The sequence below is a fragment of the Arachis hypogaea genome, chromosome 9 (assembly GCF_003086295.3).
Source record: "Arachis hypogaea cultivar Tifrunner chromosome 9, arahy.Tifrunner.gnm2.J5K5, whole genome shotgun sequence".
Taxonomy (NCBI): Eukaryota; Viridiplantae; Streptophyta; class Magnoliopsida; order Fabales; family Fabaceae; genus Arachis; species Arachis hypogaea.
Window position 1 is genome coordinate 16,450,409 of NC_092044.1, and position 6,000 is coordinate 16,456,408.

A 6,000-nucleotide genomic window follows, 5' to 3' on the forward strand; every position below is an offset into this window, starting at 1 on the left:
CCTGGAAGGCGAGCAGTAGTTTTGGTGCGAGCCATGTCTTCAGGGACAGTGGTAGGAGGTGGAGATGGAGGAGGAGAGTTTGTTGGAGAAGGACAATAAGATGAATGAGAGTTTAAGGAGATGGAAGTAGAAGGATTTGAACGGGAAGTATAAACTCCGCTATGATAGCCTCTGCGGATAGTTCTCTTCTTACGAGCCATTCTTATAGAACATTGGTAAGTTGCAGAAAGTGAAGAGTGAGGTGAAGGAGTGGAGAGTGGTGTGTGTGAAACGGTGCATGAAGAGGAGCACTAATATAGACCTAGAGAAGTGTAAAGGTCTCAACTTGAAAATGTTTGAATGTAACCCATTGAGCAAAGTTTTTCAGAGGATGAAAAAGTTAATTGTAAAAAAAATGAAGTCCAAGTTAAAATGAAAACAATTGTTTTAAATCCCAAGTTTAAAGTAGGCCCAACACTTTTGGTCACAAGTGACCCAATTAGAAAGTAGACAAGCAAACACCCTAGGCCCACCAAATCTGAAAAGCCTCCAACGAGTCCACTAGCAACAAATTAAATTAATGAAGCCACTCATCATATGCTTAGAATAATCTCATCTCGACCCATGAGACAAAAATATTGAACCAGAACATTAACAAGATTAAGGAACATTAGATGAATCAATAATGCCCAGTGCTGTTCGCAACTTGCAGAATCTCTCTTCAATCAAAGGTTTAGTGAAAATATCAGCTAGTTGATCTTCTGATTTAATAAACTGAATATCTAAATTTTCATTTTGCACATGTTCTCTTATGGAATGAAATTTAACTTCAATGTGTTTAGTTCTTGAGTGCAAAATAGGACTTTTTTGAATATGGCACTCATATTGTCACAAATAAAGGAATATTAGATGCATTCAATTTGTAATCAACTAACTGAATTTTCAATAATAGTAATTGAGAGCAACACAAAGAGACTGCAATATACTCAGCTTAGGCAGTGGACAGTGCAACTGTTGCTTGCTTCTTGCTTGACCATATATTGAGTGCTTTAGTAAGAAAGCAACACATGCCACTGGTGCTTCTTCTATCAACTGTATCCCTAGCGAAATCTGCATCATAATAATCTACTAACTGAAAAAAATCAGTTTTGAGATACCATAAACCATAATTAGGAGTACTGAGCACATAACGAATGATTCTTTTCACAACTGATAAATGAGATTCTTAGGGCTTTGATTTAAATCTTAAGCATACACCAATACTTTGAATGATTTCTGGCCTTAAGGAAGTAAGGTACATTAAGGAACCAATCATTCCCCAAACAAATTATAAAGAACAACCCAACTCGATATTTGGCTCAAATAGAAAAAAATAATTAATTATAATCATTTCACTGATTTCTATACAGTATGATATGAAATACTACATGTGTGATTTTTTTATAACTCTTATATTTTGCACGCATTTTTAAGCTAGATGTAAGGTAAAGATTTCATCCACGTCATATCTACACATGTAGATATTTTTCCTATCTATACCATAGAATTTGCCTAAATTGATTGTTATTCTCAAGGTTCTGAAACTAGTTCGAACCGGCCAGTCGAATCGGTCGAACTGTAAACCGATGAAAATAGCGAATCAGTTAGATACTATAACCAAAAGATTTAGAAATCGCAGTTGGACCACCGAACCGGCTAAGAACCGGTCAGTCGTAACGAACTGGGACCCGACCAATTTTTTTATTTTTGCCCAAAAATCCAAAACAGCGCCGTTTGGTTTAGAGGAGAGGAACCATAAGTCCCTGCACAGCAGCAACACCCTCGTCTCTCTCACAGTCTCACTCAGCCACTCTCCTTTTCCTTCCTCTCATCGAGCTCCTCTCTCACTACCCCGCTTCCATCCAGCCACCGTCCTGCTACCGACGTTGTCGTAACTTCTAGAAGCTACCTTCATCGCGCAACCACTGTTCAAACTTCGAAGCCACCGTCGCCACTTCAATTGGTCTTGTCGCCTGCCTCCATTGCGCAACCATTGTCCTGTCGACGCCAGCTCTGTTCCACCGCGCTCCTACCTTTGAGCCGCGTCAGCCCTTCTGTCATGCTCCCTGTCCCCTTCTGTGCTCAGTTTGCTCTCTTCTAGGATTTTTTTAACTGTAATTTTTGTTAGTTAATTTGTGAACTACTGCACTATGATTTTTCATTCTTATGGTTTAGGATTATGGATAATCTTGAATGCCTATTGTTAGTTAATCTGTGAACCTTGCATTTTGTTTAACTGAATTTTGTCTAACTCCACTTATGTTACACTTGCGGTAGATAGCCGGTCCCAAACCCGGATAAAGGAGGAGGATTGTGTTAGGTCTTTGACAACCAACATAAAAATATATTCGAATCCCCATGAAATGAATCAAAGACATTATTGCACTAAAGCTAGGTCGTTGCCCAGAAGCAACGCGTTGTATGGCTCGAGTACGGTGTCAAATGAGCAAGAGCCGCTGCATCGGTGCCCAGATGTAGTGTTAAATGAGCAAGGATTCTCGCGTTTTCGTGAACGAACGAGGGTAAATAAGCTAGTTCACAAAGTAAAAGGTAAAGGTCGGAGCGATAGAAGGTTGAGATTTAGGACATAGAACATAGACACTCTAACAGGAAAGTCCATGAAGGTGGTAGACACCATGACAAGGAGGAAGATTAACATTATGTGCCTACAAGAAACAAAATGGGTTGGTGCGAAGGCTAGGGAGTTGGACACTTCTAGTTTCAAACTTTGGTATATAGGAAAGGTAAAGAATAGGAATGTGGTTGGTATTATTGTGCATAAGCAGTGAAAAAAGGACGTAGTGGATGTCAAGAGGGTGGGAGATCGGATCATCTCTATCAAACTTGTGGTGGAGGGAGGTGTTTTTCATGTGATTAGCGCCTATGCACCACAACTGGGTTCGGATGAACAACACAAGATAAAGTTTTGGGAGGATCTAGAGAGTTTGGTTCAAGACATACCTTCGGGAGATAAGATTTTCTTAGGAGGAGATTTAAATGGCCATGTTGGGAAAGAAGTGACTGGGTATGAGAGTATTCACAGAGGCCATGGTTTCAGGGTGATCAATGTCGAGGGTAAAACTATTTTGGACTTTTCCTCAGCCTTTGATATTCTCATCGCAAATACATGTTTTAAAAGGAGAGACGAACATCTTATAACCTATAAGAGTGGTATGACAAGCTCTCAAATCGACTTCTTCTTGTTGAGGAGAGTCGACCGGAAATTTTGCATTAATTGTTAAATTATACTGGGAGAGAGTTTGACAACACAACATAGGGTGCTTGTCATGGATTTTCGCGTTGAGAAAAAGTAAAAAAAAAACATCATACAAAGAACCCAAGGACGAGGTAGTGACAGATGAAAATTGAGGAACAAAAAAGCTTCCTAAGACAGGTAGGAGAAGAGATAAAGTGGGATGGGAATGGAAGCGCAGAAGAGATGTGGAAGGAGATGGCAAAAGTCATTAGAAGAACAACAAAAGAAAGCTTTGGTGAATCTAAAGAAATAGGACCAAGAGATAAGTAGTCCTGGTAGTGGAATGCGAGTGTACAAGAAAAGATAAAGATAAAAAGGGTGTGTTTTAAAGAGTGGTCTTTATGCCGCAACACAGATAACTGGGAAAAATATAAGGCGGCTAAGAAAGAGACAAAAGTGGCTGTAAGTGAAGCAAGAACAAGAGCATATGAGGGTCTCTACCAGTCTTTGGGCACGAAAGAAGGAGAAAAAGGTATATATAGAATCACAAAGAGCCGTGAAAGAAGAACGGAAGATTTGGACCATGTTAAGTGCATAAAGGATAAGGATAGAGAGGTGTTGGCTCAAGAGGAGAAGATTAATGAAAGGTGGAAGAGCTACTTCTACGAGTTATTTAATGAGGGATAGAAGACTCTTCCGAACCTTGGTCGGTTATGCACAAGGGAAGAAGATAAAAACTTTGAGTACTATCGAATGATTCGAGACTTCGAGGTAAAAGAGGCTCTAAATCAGATGAAAAATAGTAGGGCAGTAGGACCTGATAATATCCCGATTGAGGTTTAGAAGGGCCTTGGAGAAAAAGGCATCAATTGGTTAACCAAGCTTTTTAATGAGATTTTAAAGTAAAAAAAGATGCCTGATGAGTGGAGAAAGAGCACCTTAGTACCTATCTACAAGAATAAGGGGGATATACAAAGTTACGGAAACTATAGAGGAATCAAGCTCGTGAGTCATACCATGAAGTTATGGGAAAGGGTGATAGAACGGAGGTTTAGAAAAGAGACACAAGTAACAGAGAATCAATTTGGATTTATGCCAGGCAGATCTGTAAATCATGTTGCTTGTATGCAAAGTTTGTATTCGTAGGTTTTGATGAATGACAAACCAAACAAACGACATGAAAGGACAAATCAACAAACATCTTGAATGAACAAACATGAAGAGTTGAAAGCAAACACAACAAACAACAAGAAACTCAAGTCCACAACTTCTGAAGACAAGTATAGAGTCTTAGGACTTAGGTAACTTCTTGTTAAGAACCAATTGTTAAATCTCTCAACACACACTCACAAAATGTTTTGATGCACATCTTGCAATTCAATGCTAGCCAAAAGGTTTTAAAAACTTGTTTTCAAAGGTACAAAAGCATAGGAATTGACTCCAACAAGTTTTGAGTTCAATCCTAAGCATTTTGAAGTGTTTTTAAACCATTCTTTGAGGTTTGCATCGATGCACACTCATCTTGCATCGATGCAAAGCATGCAACGACTTGTTGCATCGATGCAAAGATGCTTGCATCGATGCAACCTAGCTGAAAATTTAAATTTCAGCATCAAAGACACATTTGCATCGATGCAAAGTGTTATGCATCGATGCAAATAATTCAAAAACATAAAAAAAACGGCTAGTTTTGACATAAATGCTCCATCCCATTAATTCCCCAACGTTTCTAAGGATTGGGAAATCTATAAATGGATGGATTGAAGCCTTATTTCATAACGTTTTTTTTGATTTAGGAAAATACCTCATTCATATTCTTACATTCTACACATTTTCAAGTGATTTAATACACATTTTGAGAGAGTAATATTTATTGGTTCAATAGTGCAAAAACTTGTAATCACACACTCTTCTAGAGAGCACTCACTTCATCTCAACAATTCTTTGAGAATTGTTTTTCTTGTACACCTTGTGAATTGGAGTGTGATCTCCAAGGTTGAGTCAAGGATTATAAACACTATAGTCGGTGAGGATACCAAAAAGGTATACTAAGTACTCAAGGCAAATCTTAGAGAAGGTATCTCTAAGTGGAGTAGGTTAGTATACGAGTGGTGATCACATACCGTGAGGTGTTAGAAACTAAGGACTCAGATTGTAAAAGGTTTTGCGCGAGCACCTTGAAGCTTGGCAATAGTGGAACTTCTCAATTGCGATTGAGAAAGAAAGTGGACGTAGGACAAAGATTGTGCCGAACCACTCTAAATAGCGTTTGCTTCTCTCTAAACTCATCTTTTCAATAATATTGTCTCTTTACTTTTGAGCAAATAAATTGTGATCGAAAAGTAGCTTCGTAAGTACTTAAGGAGTGGCTTAAGTCCGATTGGTGAAAATCTTGATCAATTTATTTGAGTCGGTGTCTATTGGAAAGTAAAAGCTCCTTATAAATGCTTAGCAATTGAGTTAAGCTCTTGGAAAAATACTAGTACAATAACACTTTTATATATTGTTTTTAAATTTCGCAAAAAGATAAATTGTTGTTGCATTACTCAATTCACCCCCCCTCTTGAGTAATTGTGCATAGGTTCTACAAGTGGCATCAGAGCTTAACCCTTTGAAAGACTTAACCGTTTAAGGGAAAAGATCATGGCAAGCACAGGCTTTAACAACAACAACACTAGCGAAGGTAACTCAACCGCTAGACCTCCTCTTTTTAGCGGAACAAATTACTCTTATTGGAAAAATAAGATGATAATTTGGATCCGTTCTCAAGATGTGAGAATTTGGAA